This window comes from Furipterus horrens, unplaced genomic scaffold (genome assembly GCF_987537825.1).
Source record: "Furipterus horrens unplaced genomic scaffold, mFurHor1.1.pri manual_scaffold_10, whole genome shotgun sequence".
Lineage (NCBI taxonomy): Eukaryota > Metazoa > Chordata > Mammalia > Chiroptera > Furipteridae > Furipterus > Furipterus horrens.
This window is the reverse complement of record NW_028327180.1, coordinates 50535353-50549063: the sequence shown is the minus strand read 5'-3', so window position 1 is coordinate 50549063 and position 13711 is coordinate 50535353. Positions and strand designations below refer to the sequence as shown.

Below are 13711 nucleotides of genomic sequence, written 5' to 3'. Positions count from 1 at the left end.
GCCATTGCAGCCTAGTCTGGGCCTCGACTGTGCCTCACTCCATGAGATCACATTCCATGTGCTACCTGTATTTGAGCCCAGGGTGCATCAGGGGGCCAAATAGACTGTTGCATCTTATGCTGAGTCCTGAATGCCCTCTGGGATATAATAATTTTTTATTTCATTGATGCTCAGTTCTGTGTGCATGGACTTGTCTTGGGGTCCTGGACACCCTCATTAGGATGTCAGCCCTCACACCTTGCGGGCCCTTTGTTGCAGGGCACCAGCCGCCAGATCTTCACTTGTCATTCCCAGTTTGCTTCCTGGTTGGGAGGGCTGTGTTTTAAGGCCTTCTGACAGCATGTTGACCTGCATGATTTCCAGAGCTGCCACTTCAGAGGACTATACAGCTGGGTATTCAAAGGACAGCTCTCCCATCAGCGATACAACTGGCCTACCTTCCTCGTTGCCACAGGTTCACATATATCAAAGCTCCGTTGGTGTACCCCATTGCAGTGCAACGGTAGATTATACTCTCGTTCCTTTGCACACCAACATGTCCACCACTAGCAGAATCCAGGTGAAATTCAGGTGGCCAATAAGGACACCAGTACACATCCAGTAGGCCAAGGGGCAGCAAGAAGGAATGCATGAAATACCTGGCCCCTGTGAAAGACCTCCCGTCCACTGGGTTATCTTCCTGGGCAGTAGGACTGCTCCTTGGGTGCTGGGGTCAGATGTCAGCAGTCTGATCAGCTTTCCCCCTTCCAGCTGAGTGCCTATCGGGCTGTAGTCCTCTTGCGGATCTCTTCTAGTAGGCCCTGATGTCCACGGGCCCTCTTGTTTCCTGGTGGGCCTGGGCCATGGTTTCCGGCTTTCCACCTGCGGTGCCCTACCAGCCTTCCTTTCTTCTGCCCCATCTGACTTCCTCCACTGGGCCTTGTCAGCTACTGAGTGGTTCCGCCTTGGCTGACATGCTGCCTCCTGCCATGTGCCCAGAAATAATACCATAGGGGCAGGGCTAAGGAACAGGAGTTTGTTGTACAGGAAGTGCTGGGCACCCAGTGGTGTGATGGCCAACTTGCTTTCTAGCCTACTGGGAAGGGGACCTTCAAATTCCCTTGGGGAGCTTAAAGCTTTCCCAGTGGCCCTGGGGAGCCCTTACCCCAACTGGAGGCAATGGAGGCTGGTGGGAGGCTGTGTCTCAGTCCATTGGGTCTGCCATGATGGAAGACCATAGACTGGGAGGCTTATACACAGCAGAAATGCATTTCTTACAGTTTGGTGGCTGGAAGTCCAAGATGAAGGCGCCAGCACATTTGTTACCTTCCTGGTTCATGGATGGCTGTCTCATGGTGGGAAGGGGAAGGGAGCTCTGAGGGGTCTCTTTTTTTTTTTTTTTTTTTTTTCATCACTGTGTGGTTGCCTCTCACGAGCCCCCAACTGGGGAACTGACGTGCAACCTAGTCATGTACCCTGACTGGGAATCAAACCAGCGACACTTGGGGGTCTCTTTTCTAAGGGCCCTCATCCCATCACGAGAGCTCCACTCACATGACCTAGTCAGTTCCCGAAGGCCTTACCTCTTAATACCTACACGTTGGGGATCAAGTTTCGACATAGGAATTTTTGGGGGACAAACAGTACACAGCAGATCCCTCGGGGGCTTCCTTCTGCTCAAGCTGGAGCCCGGGGGCCCTGGAAAGTCTTCTGTCCTTTGCATCGGACTCTGGATTCTGCCTCAGGAACCCACTCATTGATACTTTCCCATGGCTGGATCCCCTTCCTGCTCTCTGTCACACCGCCGGACACAATGGTTTTCCCTCTCTCCCTGGGTCTGCCCACTCTTGTGTCTCAGTTTCCACCCAGGCATTCCTTCCCTCTGCACCTTGTACTTCTTGGCAGAGCGCTGCAGGGCATGTGTGAGAGACTCAATAGAAACAGCAAGGAACTTTACCAAGCCTCAGAATCTGCTCGTTCTAAGATAAATGCATTCAAATGCTTGATCAGCTAAGAGTCTTCTCATTCCTGGCAGCATGTTGTATGAGAGTCACCGTCCTGTTCCTGCCTCAGGGGAATGGTCTGCTTGCACATGTTATCTTCTTCTCAGTTGAAGCCAGAGGCTCCAGTTCAACTCCTCAGAAGCTCCAGGTTCTGATGTTTCATTGCTTCATAGCAGAGGTTTTCAGAGGGCTAACAACTGATCCAGTAGGACCCAGTGACCAGCTGCTGTCCCTGAGTGGGTTGCCATGTCCCCTCTGAGTTCTATCCAGCTCACTACCCATGGAAAGCACTGGTGGAAGCTGGGCCTAGGCAGGATTGTACCTTCTTGTGCTCAGTGCTGGTGCGGCACCCACCGGACATGGCTCCCGGCCCTCTGATTTTAAAGGGATACCTAAAGTTGTTGTTTGCTTCGGAGTTGGAGAGTAGAAACAGGAAGAACCCATGCAAGATTCATGGGGATGGGCCTGTGCTTGAAGGGACTGTGGACCCTTTATCTCAGCAGCTGTGTGGCACTGTGCCTATCAGGGTGGCAGGGCCCTCACATGGGCATATACCTGGGAACTCGCGTGAACGGGCGTCTTCCTCGTAAGTGAGACAGTAGGCTGTGTTCTTTGCTCCCTGGACACCGCTTCTGTGCGCTTAACCTATGCTGACAGGTTGAAACCCCCCAGTTTATAGATTTTACTTTCTTAAAGCCCTTTTTGTGAAACACTAACCTCAGCGAAGGAGAAAGAAGGAAGAAAGAGAAAAAAAGCTGAGTTCAGCAGCTGCAGTTTGCTGTATTTTTCATCTTGCCTCAGCAAGTTGGGCCCACAAATAATCTGGTCTTATGTGCTTCGATGCTGCTGCTGCTTACAACTTTGCTCTCCTGCTAAGGGAGCGTGTCCCTGGGAGCCAACACTGCTCCCCTTCCCCAGCCTGCCACCCTAGTGGCAGGGTCCACATGGGAGGTGGAAGCACAGAGGGAGCACTGGTCAGCAGGGGTGGGTCATTAATTTTGGAACGGTCTCTGGAATCAGCTAAATATTTCCTTTTAACCACTTTCCTCAGCCTCCCAGCCTTTGTTAGTTCAGGGAAAATGTCATCTATAATGGATGTTGCCTTGATGAATTGCTGCAGAGAAGCACAGTGTTCTCATTAGTCTATATAATGAGAAAGACTCCTAGCGGTGGCATAGCTGCCCAGATATTTGATAGGAGGAATATTTGTCTACTCGACCTCTCCGTTCCAGGAGGCCTGGAATAGAGGCAGAGGGGCCTGAGGGTGTGTTTGCTCAGTGCTCTGAGGGCAGACCCCAGCCGCACCTGGTCCTTCCTGCTTCCTGGGGGGTCTGGGGTGGAGTGAGCAGGCTCCTCCCTCCTCTGCTCTACCACACCTGCACATGCACGTGGGCTCACCGGTCACCCTGTGCATGTGGGCTCAATTGTCACTTTGCGCATGGGGGTTCACTGGTCATTCTGCACATGTGGGTTCCTTCTAAACACTCCTCTGTGCAGGTGTCAGAGCCAGAGTCAGGCACTGAAAAGTGCACATTTCCAGCGTTCATGGCTGGCAAGCAGTGGGAGTTTTGACCACCTGCCCTTGGTTCTCTCTGCTCTTGGCCTGTTTGAGAATGGACAGTTTACCCAGCCTGCTCCACAGGGGCCACTGAATCTCCTCTGTAGTCCTCAAGGCATGCCTTCATCCTAAGTGTGGTGCTTAAGGATGTGTGTTAATTCTTGCAGGCCCCTGGGGCCTCCTTTAGTGAATGGCTATTACCAGAGATAGCAGAGATACTTTTCCAAGTTCCCAACCACCAGGCAGATCTGAGGAGGGGAGGAAGACAGACCTGCAGAGGGCCTTGTGGGGGCTGGGCGATCTTAGTGCCAGGTTAATGCAACATTGATGTATTTTGCTGTCTTCCAGCTGGAAACCTGATTGTAATTTTCTTTTTCAAGGGGCTGTGTTAGGACAGTTCTTGACTCTCCTCCTGCTTAGAGGAAACTCTTCTGTGCCTTCATATGTGGTCCTCACCCATCCACCCATTTATCCATTCATCTGTTCATCTGACTGTCCATATGTCTGTCCGTCCATCCAGCCACCCACTCACCCACCCATCCATTCTTTCTTCCAACTCTTCCTTTCTCCTTCCTTCCAATGGCTACTGAGTTCTGTTTGGTGTCAAAGCACTACTCTTGGCACTGAAGACTCAACGTAAATAAAATGGCTTTTGTTCTGAACAATGGCTTCTCCCAGTTGCGAGAAACAGAGATGAAAAATATAAGTTATGCTATGGATAGTGGTGCAAGTGCAATAACTGGACTTTGTGAAGTATGTTCGGAGTTGGGACGTGGCTTCAGAGAAGGTTTTCTGGAAGGGTTGGCACCAGAAGTGGGGTTGGAAGGGAGAACTGGAAGAGGTTTTAAAGAGGACATGGTTGGGGGCAGAAATTCCTGGCAGTAGCCCCGAGGGATAAGGAACGTGTGTGGTTTGATACTTCGGCAGGGTTTGGGGTGAGAGAGAGGGGGAGGAGTGTGAGGACGAGTGCTGGATAGAGATCAGCAGGGAGCCATTGGCAGGTGGGCTCAGGGTGGCACAGGATGGGCCGTTGAGGCCCAGGGGGTCTTGCTCTGGGGTGTCAGTGGGCTGTAGTCACCAGAGTAGCGTGTGGGCACGGTCCGAGGTGCTGTGCGGGCTCTTGGTTGCCCTTGCCAGAGACGACCAGACCACTGTTGTGGATGGGAAGCTCCCAGAGGGCAAGTAACGGGCCCAGGACTGTAGCCCTGTAATCGCTGGGCTGGGGTTCGAATGGGGTGGTCTGGCAGCTGGGACTTGGCCTGTCATTACTGGGCCTCTTGTAGGTCTGCCGTTTAGGCTAAGCGCCCACCTCTGTGTCCCGCCCCCCAATGTTTAGGAAATGTGATTTGATGTAAGATTGTATCTGAATATCTGTAACCATTTGTCTTAGAATAATAGGGTTTGGAAGGATTTGGAAGGCTGAGAAACATTATTCCCTGGGGGCTGAAGGGAGGGGAAGTGCTGGGAATAACAAAGGTGGAGAGGGGATGGGTTTTTGAGTGGGAGATCGGAACAGGAACCATGAGGTCAGAACAGCTAGACCTAAGAACGGGAAAACTGAGCTAATGAGAGCCCAGGTGTCAGAGTTTCGGGACTAATTATCGGGGTTAGGAAGACCACGGGAGAGGCCGACCACTGGCAGCTGGGACCTTGCCACCCCTGGGACCCCAAAGGACCACCTGACTTGAGGTGGTGGACCTGGAGCTCTTGATCTGCAGCAGCAGGGAAGGAGGGGAGAAACCTAATGCCACACCACCAGCAAGAACCGTATCAGCATTCAGAGAAAGTTGAAAGAAATCTTTCGGCTGGCTGGCTACCTAGCTCAAGGCTAACCACACTCTTAACACAATAATAAGTCAATCCTTACTGAATAATTAAATAGAGAGCCCTCATAAGTATTGACTTAATGTGACAGCAAGTCTATAGTGACTTGGGGTTTGCTTATGTAAACACAATCTCTTGTTCGGCTTACTTAGCAGTTCAATGAAATAGAACAGTCCTTCAATTAAAATCAAATGATGCATACATTTAATTCTTTTCTCCTCTTGCCAGGTAATAATAGGTTCAGAACAGAGATGAAGGGATGGGGGAGAAATGGAGAAAAGGGTCCCTGCTCCCATGTCTGGGTTTTCAGAGGACATGAAGGAGTACCCAGTGGTGGTGTCCAGGAGGAGAAAGTGGTCTTGGCTGCCTTCCATGGGCCTTGGTGGGTGATCCAGGGGGTTTAGGTTGACTTCTGCGCCATCCAGACCCTCCTGATCCTTCCCCAAAGCAGGCTTGGGTTGGCCACTGTGGCTGGTGTGTCAGACTTGATGGGGGCCTGGGTCTAATGGATTGCTCTGGTCAGCTGGGGTCCACTGGCTCAAACCACACTCCTGCAGGGCATTTCCTATGGGTGCTGTCGTGGCCCCCATAGCAGAGAGCGGGTACTGGGTGAGCTCTTGACTGGATGGGAAAGAGGGGGACAAAGTGGAAGGTGGCACCCCCCTGGAAAGATGTGGTGGGGAAAGGGCCAGGCAGGCGCAGCACAATGGCCGGGAAGACCACTGGCTCTGGAGCTGAGATCTGGAGCTAAGTTCTGGCCTTGCTGCTGTGGTGGTCAGTGAGATTATTAACCTCTCTGGGCCTCTTTTCCTTGTCTGTAGAACAGGGCAGGGATGCCGACCTCAGAGGCTCGCTGTCGAAGTAGAATGCGGTGGTGTCAGTGGAAGCACTTGCGTGACGCTGTACACATGCAGGAAGTGCTTGTCCGTAGATCAGACGTAGCATGTCCCCTTGTCATGAAGAGCAAGCGCTTGTGCCTTCTCCATAGTGTCCCACGCTTGGGAGGGCTGAGCGGTGCCCCTCACCTCAGGAGCAGAGGCAGCGAGCGTTGACGTGCACCGCCACAGCCCAGGTGCTCATGCTCACTTGCTTATTGGATGGCTCATTCAGTCCTCGCCACGACTGCCTGAGCTCAGTACTGCTACTGCCTTCATTTTGCAGATGAGGCAACAAGGGCTGGGGAGGCTTACTGACCCAGTCAGCGTGACATGATGTCAGAGATTGCACCTCAAGACTGGGAGTGCTTCTGTGGAGGGGCGGAGGGGAAGGGTTCTTGAAGAATTCAGGGTCTTCTGTGAGTGGAGGTCAAACATTTCTACAGGCAGCAAGCAGCCTGCCCTGAGGTAGGTCTTGGTTAAGTCCAGAATGGTTCAGTCTGCATTTCCCAGCGTGGTGTCAAGCTCTGCCTCCAGCCTGCCAAATCCTAGTAAGCGGAGCTGCCCCAGAATGAGCAACCCATTCTCTGAGCTGGTAGCTTTTCTCTCGCAGCCTCTTTGTCTTGGACAGAGGGGCCATTGAATTTGCTAATGCTTTCGGAACCAGTAACATTTTTCTCTAACTGAAGGCTTAGAAACATCATTGTTTATAATAGGCCCTGTTCAATTTCACTTAAGGAAAAAAACTACAGTCTTGAAGCAGCTTTGTATTAGCATCTTTTGAAACTTACTTCTGGATCTTGTCAGTTGCTGTGCTCACCATTCTCCCCTGTTTGTAGCCAGGGTGCAGAAATGGTACTGTCTCCTGCTTCTTATCTCTCAACATGATTTCTCGTTTGAATTTTTATATTTTGGTGCAGTGTCCATACTTGTCTTTTTTTCATAGCGACGTAAGTTTCTGTGGATTATCTGAGCCATTTCTCTCTAGTTGAGCTGGGGGAGGAACCCAAGGCCGGGCGCGTCTTCCTTCCCGAATTTTACCATCATTCATTTTCTTTTTAAAAAAATTTTATTTCCAGAACTTTTTAATCATCCCTAACTGAAACAGTATTCATCAAACAGTAACTCCTCATTTTCCTTCTTCCGATCTCTGGTAACTTCTATTATACTTCCTGTCTCTAAATTTGCCTGTTCTAGGTACCACATTACACTCCTTTTTGAGTTCTTTTTTTTTCTTTATGTTTTATTGATTATGCTGTTATAGTTGTCCCAATTTCTCTTCCCTTTGCTCCCCTCCACCCAGCAACCCCCCTCCCTACAGTAGTCCCCCACCCTTAGTTCATGTCTATGGGTTGTGCATAAAGCTCTTTTCAACACCTCCCTGTCTATTCCCCACCCTCCTACCTTGTTTCTTAATTCCTGCACCATTTCCCCCCCTCTCCCCCTTCCTCCTCTTCCTCTTCCGCCTTCCCTCTCCCAGCTGCCCTCCCCCCACATGCTCCCCTTACCTATGATTTTGTTTCCACTCTAATGGTCTGCTTAGTTTACCTTTGTTCCATTCCCTAGCTTCCGTTGTTGATAGTTGTGATACTGTTTTCATTTTAATGTTCATAGTTTTGATATCGTTTTTCTTAAATAAGTCCCTTTAACATTTCATATAATAATGGCTTGGTGATGATGAACTCCTTCAGCTTTACCTTGTCTGGGAAGCACTTTATCTGCTCTTCTATTCTGAATGATAGCTTTGCTGGATAGAGTAATCATGGTTGTAGGTCCTTGCTTTTCATCACTTTGAATATTCCTGCCAGTCCCTTCTTGCCTGCAAAGTTTCTTTTGAGAAATAAGCTGACAGTCTTATGAGTACGCCTTTGTAAGTAATTCTCCTCTTCTCTCTTGCTGCTTTTAAGATTCTCTCTTTATCCTTAACCTTTGGCATTTTGATCATGATATGTCTTGATGTAGCCCTCCCTGGGTCTAGTTTGTTTGGGACTCTCTGTGCTTCCTGGACCCGTATGTCCATTTCCTTCCCCAAATGAGGGAAGTTTTCCTTCATTATATTTTCACATAATTTTTCAATTTCTTGCTCTCCCTCTTCACCTTCTGGCAACCCTATGATTCTGATGTTGGCACGTTTATAGCTGTCCCAGAGGTTCCTAATCCTCTCCTCATTTTTTCTAATTCTTATTCCCTTCTTCTGTACTGGCTCTGTTTGTTTCTTCATTATGTTCCAGTTTGTTGATTTGAACCCTGGTTTCCTTTCCTTCACCACTTGTTTCATATGGATTTTCCTTCATTTCAGCCATGATAGCCTTCATCCTTTCCCCGTCCTGTTTAATCTTTGTTGTTAGAGTTGTGAGCATCCTAATCACCAATGCCTTAAACTGTGCATCTGTTAAGTTATCTATCACCTGATCCATTAGGTGTGCTCTCTGCGCATTGCTTCGTTGTGCCACTGGGACCTTGATCTGCCCCTGCTTCTGGGTCGTACTTCTCTGTCTCCTCATCTTTCTGTGTTTGCCTCTGTGATTTGGGCAAGGGCTGTTGCACCTCTTATGTTATAGGGGGCGGAGCCTTAGGTATTTGTCAGTACAGGGCAACCTGTTTCACCTCATTGTGGTGCTGTGTGTGGTGGAGGGGTCAGAGCGGGAACAATGCCGCTTGCTCAGCACTTGCCCCTTTTCCAGGCACTTCTCGCACTTTACTGATGCCACTCAAGCTGTTGCCCTGCCTCTCGTTCCCAGAGTGGGTGCGTCTGCGGACGATCTAGGACTGTGTGGGCCCTTTAAACAAGCGGACTCTGCTGAGAGATTGGCAGTTTCTTCCTTTGCCCCAACCCCCACAGGTTTGCACAGTCAGAAGCAATGAGGCTTGATTTTCCCTGGTGCTGGGACTGTGATTTGAGGGGTCTGGTCAGGAGCTGGGAATGCTCCCCAGGTGTCCCTCCTGACTTTTTAAAATGTGTAACGGCACTTCCACTGGCCTGCCGCTGCCACTGCTGCTGCCACCACCACACCATGTCCTCTCCGCTCCAGCTCTGCCCCTTCTACCTGTTTGGATGAGTATTTCTTCTTTATATCTTTGTTTGTTGGACTTCCATGCAGTTTGATATCCTGGAACTTCTGGTCATCTCTAGTTTTGAGATAGTTGTATTCCTTCTTAGTTGTGGAGGGAGATGCAGTGTGTCTGTCTAGGCCTCCATCTTGGCCGGAAGTTCCCATCATTCATTTTTCATGTTGCCCCCACTGAAGTGCTCCCGTCCTTTTGGCTCTTTGCATGCATTCATCAGTCTCTTTGTGGGCCTCGGCTTTGGTTGTCTGTGTCCTTTCCAGTGTACACCTTTCCTGATTGCTTTGAACTTGGACAGAGAAGATCATATCAGATCAGAGAATGAGGCTAAATAGTAGTCATTTTTTCCTGGTTTAAGTGACAGAGACCCACTTAGCTTAATAAAAATTAAAAAGGAATTTATTGGTTCGCAGTAAAATATAGAAAGGGGCAGGAGAGTATTCCAGTGTGGATGAACCTGGAGAACATTTTGCTAAGTGAAGTAAGTCAGTCAGAAAGACAAATACCATATGATTTCACTTCTGTGGAAAGTAATGAACAAACTGAACTAACAAGGAAAATGAGGACAGACCCAAAGGTGGAGAGCAGGATGACAGCTTAGGGGTGGTGGGGGAGGGGAGGGGGTGGAGGGACTGAGCAAAAAGGACAAAGGACTCATGGACACGGACAACAGTGTGGTGATTGCTGGGGGGCAGGGGTACAAGGGCACTAAATGGTAATGGAAAAAATACAATAAAGATTAAATAAAAAAAATACAAATAAAAGGAATTTATTGGTTCCCCATAAAATATAGGAAGGAGCAGGAGAGTATTCCAGGACTGAAATCCAAAGAGGTCTGTCTAGCTCTCTGTCATGCATGCCTCTTATTTCTGCTTCTCTCTTCAGTGTAGCTACTTATTTTTATTGTACTGTGAGGCTGGGACTGTGGTCCCAGTTCATCTGGGCTCACGTCGGTGGTGTCTCATAACCAGAGAGAAGAAGAATGTTCTCCACGCCTGCTGTTAGCAAGACCTCAGGGAAAGGCCCCGTTTGGCCCAGCTTGTGTTACTTTCTTGTCCCTGGCCCAGTCACAGTGGCCAGGAAAGGAACTGCGTGGTTGTCTGTGCCTGGGTTGTGTGTCCTCCTGTGGCCCAGGAGGGTGGGGTGCTGTGGTTGACAGCCTGGCTGGAGCAGGATGTCCCCAACCCACCCCCATGGGAGCAGCCTTTCTGGGCAGAACAAGTAAGTGCCCAGTGTGCAACTTCAGATTGCACAGGAGGGAAGGAGGCCCAGTGGGTGCCTGATGTGAGGAAGCAGGTGGTGGCAGTGTCCTGGAGGAGGCAGGAGAGGATGGAGGAGCAGACTGCCCATGGTGAGCTCAGTAGGCGTCCCACAGCAGCCATGTGGGTGAAATCCACTGTTCCCTTCCTCAGTGTCACATAACATTGAATCCGCGTCACGAGGCCCTGTGCTGCAGGAGGGGACCCCAGAAAGCCATTCCAGAGGCACATGGGCTTCTGGAAGCCATTTTCTCTGCGTTCCCATAAATGGTCTGTGAAACCTGTTTTGAGTAATTTGCTCTTCTTTTTTGTCTCTATGAAATATTGGTTTGTGAGAAGCAGTCCTGGTGGCTACCTGGAAGCATTGTTAGCCATGGTGGCTCATGGCAGCGGAGCCAGAGACAGGACCCTGTTCTCACTGGCAGGTGCCTGTTCCAGGTGTGTCCTGCCTCTTGGAGCTACCCTGTCCATACCATGGGACCTGTCTGGTTTATGGGTTGTTCAGAGAATTAAATTAGAGAACAGTGTCTGGCACATAGTGGGTCCTCAGCAAACATTAGCTCTCTCTCCTCTTTCTCCACTTCTCCAACCAGTAGAAACCTATTGGTTTCCTAAAAAATGGGAACTTTTGGAAGTTGACAATAACTTCAGACCGAAAAGCTATGCACTAGCCAGCACTGGAATGTTTGGGGTCCTGTGGGAGCAGTTCACCCCAATTTTATATGAAGCCAGACAGATGTGAGAAAGTATGTATGTTTGGGAAGGTTTTATAATCAGGATCAAGGGAACACCTCATTGATAACTGGTACCTGTACTCTCCCTTGACTAAGACCAAAGTGTGGAACTGAGAGGCGTGTGTCCAAGTGGTACTGTGTCTTTGTGGGATAGGTGTGTGTGTGCGTGTGTTTGTGGGGGGGTGTAAACATGAGTACTCTTTGCCATGTAACCATGAGCGATGGCCTGAAGCATCGTCTCATTGTCTCTAGTCACCTGGAGGGCTGGTTAAGCACAGATTGCTGGGCCCTGCTCTGGAATGTCAGATCTACTAGGTATGGGCTGGGGCCCCAGAATTTGCATCTCTACCAAGGTTCCAAATGAAGCTGAGGCTTTAGTCTTTGGGCCACACTTTGAGAACCACTGACCTATAGGAAGTCCATGTATCCCCCACCCAGTCTGAATGATTTGTGCTTGTGGGGGTTGGTTTTCACACATGCACTTGCCTTCGCAGGAGCCCATCTGCCCTTCAAACAGGGTCGCTGGATCTAACAAGTAAGAATACAGGATACACAGTTAAATTTGAGTTACAGGTAAACAAAGGAAAACTGGTTAATGTGAATGTGTTCCAGATATGGCATAGGACACACGTATACTAAAAAGGTGTATTAGTGCTTATCTGAAATTTAAATTAAATGGATGTCCTGTATTTAATCTGGCAACTATTTAGCCAAAATGGGTGTCAGGTGTGTCTCGGTCCGCCCCTCCTGCTGCTTTCCTGTGGTTGAATAGGCTACACTGCTGATGAAAGAAGCCCAAAGAGGGCTTGTGTTTTTGGACAGATCCACCTGTTGCCCTGAGCTCATTGGCCATCTTCACTTGATCCCAGCGAGATGGACTTGGCTTGTGTTCATATTGGTTCTCTTGCTGGCTCTGTTTTTCTCTTTTTTGGTCTCTTTTCATCTCTCCGTTTCTTGTGCTTTCTTCTATGCCATCTCTCATTTGGGGGCTTTTGAAGGAAGAAATCTGCAAAGTGATGGGTCTGATTCAGGAAAGTCTGTCTTGGCAGTGAGAGCAGAACCCAAGAAGCAGGTGGCCTTAGGGAATCTGCAGGGAAGAGTGGCACCTGGCCGAGAGGTGGCATAAAATCCCCAGCCGGCTCACTGTGTGCTGTGTAAAGGTTAACATTGGCTTTGGGGACTGCACCTGCCAGGGCTGGTCTGGGAGCAGTCACACGGCTGGTAGATGTCATGGTTGGAATTGAGCGTGTCACGGGCTTGATGTAGACAGAGGTCTCTGGCTGCAGTGGACGTCAGTGTGCCTTGAGGGCTGGAGAGAACCTGCGCATCAAAGGCCCCCTGGTGACTTGGATGGGACATCCTCCTAAATGGCTCCATTTGTCACTCTCACCTGCCAAGGCTGCCTTGACACTGAGAGTGGAGGAATGGAGGAACAGAAGGCCGAGCAGCTTCCCCTCGGCCGTCTGCTGGTCTTGGGCCTGCATCCCCCTCCGTTGGTGCTCTGAATAGAGCTATGTGCATGCTCTCAAGGAAGTAGGTCACAGCCTTGGAGGAGCAAGCCGGCCCTTCCCTGTTGGTCACCCAGGGTCTGGGGAAGGAGGCCTGTGCCCCTCCTCCTGTGTCCTCAGCATGGCATGGAAAGTGATGTTGGGGCAGGAAGGTCATGATGCCCTGGGGTCCAGCAGGGTGGCCCTGGAATCTGGTGGTGAGGGAGCAGTGAGGGAGTTCTGTCCCTGATGTGTTCACGCTGCCTTGAATGGGACCCAGATCCACCTTGGCAGGGTGGGCAGGTATTTTTTTCTTCTCTCAGACACAGGGACAGCTGTCTCATTTGTACTTGCCAATGGCAGGCACAGTGCTGGGGACAAGATGTGTAGGTAGAGAGGGAAGATAGGGGTGACGGATGCCACTTCTCTGTGCCTACTCCTCTTGTGTACCTGTTGAAGGAGGGAGGCAGGCATGGCTCACCCCATTCGGTAACTGCTCTGGTTTGATGAAGAACAGATCGGTCAGGAGCACTCTCAGGGTGTCTCACCCCAGTGGGAATCGCGTACCTCCAGGGGCAGGCTCCTTGGGCCTTAGATGCATCTGTTCTGCATGGAAGGAGAGATATTTGGAGAGGCCTGTGCAGGGCAGCAGGAGTGCGGCCACACTGAAAGAGGTACCCAGCTTTCCTGCCTCGGTCCTGGGTGCTCCTGGCAAACCCATCATGGGTTCTCTGTTCCCCTGACTGAAAATGCAGAGTAGACCATGCTGAACTGGGTCCCTGGCTCTCTGGAGTCCTGTCCCCTAGGAGCGCCCAGCTGAGCCCCACGGCTTGGCGTCCCATCTTCCTTCTCCCTTCTCCCTTGCTTCCTCCACCCCAGGAAGCTGGGGGAGGAATCCCCCTGTTGCAGAGGAGGTGGGAAGGGAG

General features: G+C 50.3%; 1 protein-coding gene across 1 annotated transcript in view; it reads left to right on the top strand.

Annotated features, from left to right (window-relative positions):
- Window positions 1-13711, top strand: part of GFRA2 (GDNF family receptor alpha 2) — a 79491-nt gene that overhangs the window by 51724 nt on the left and 14056 nt on the right. The window lies entirely within an intron of this gene.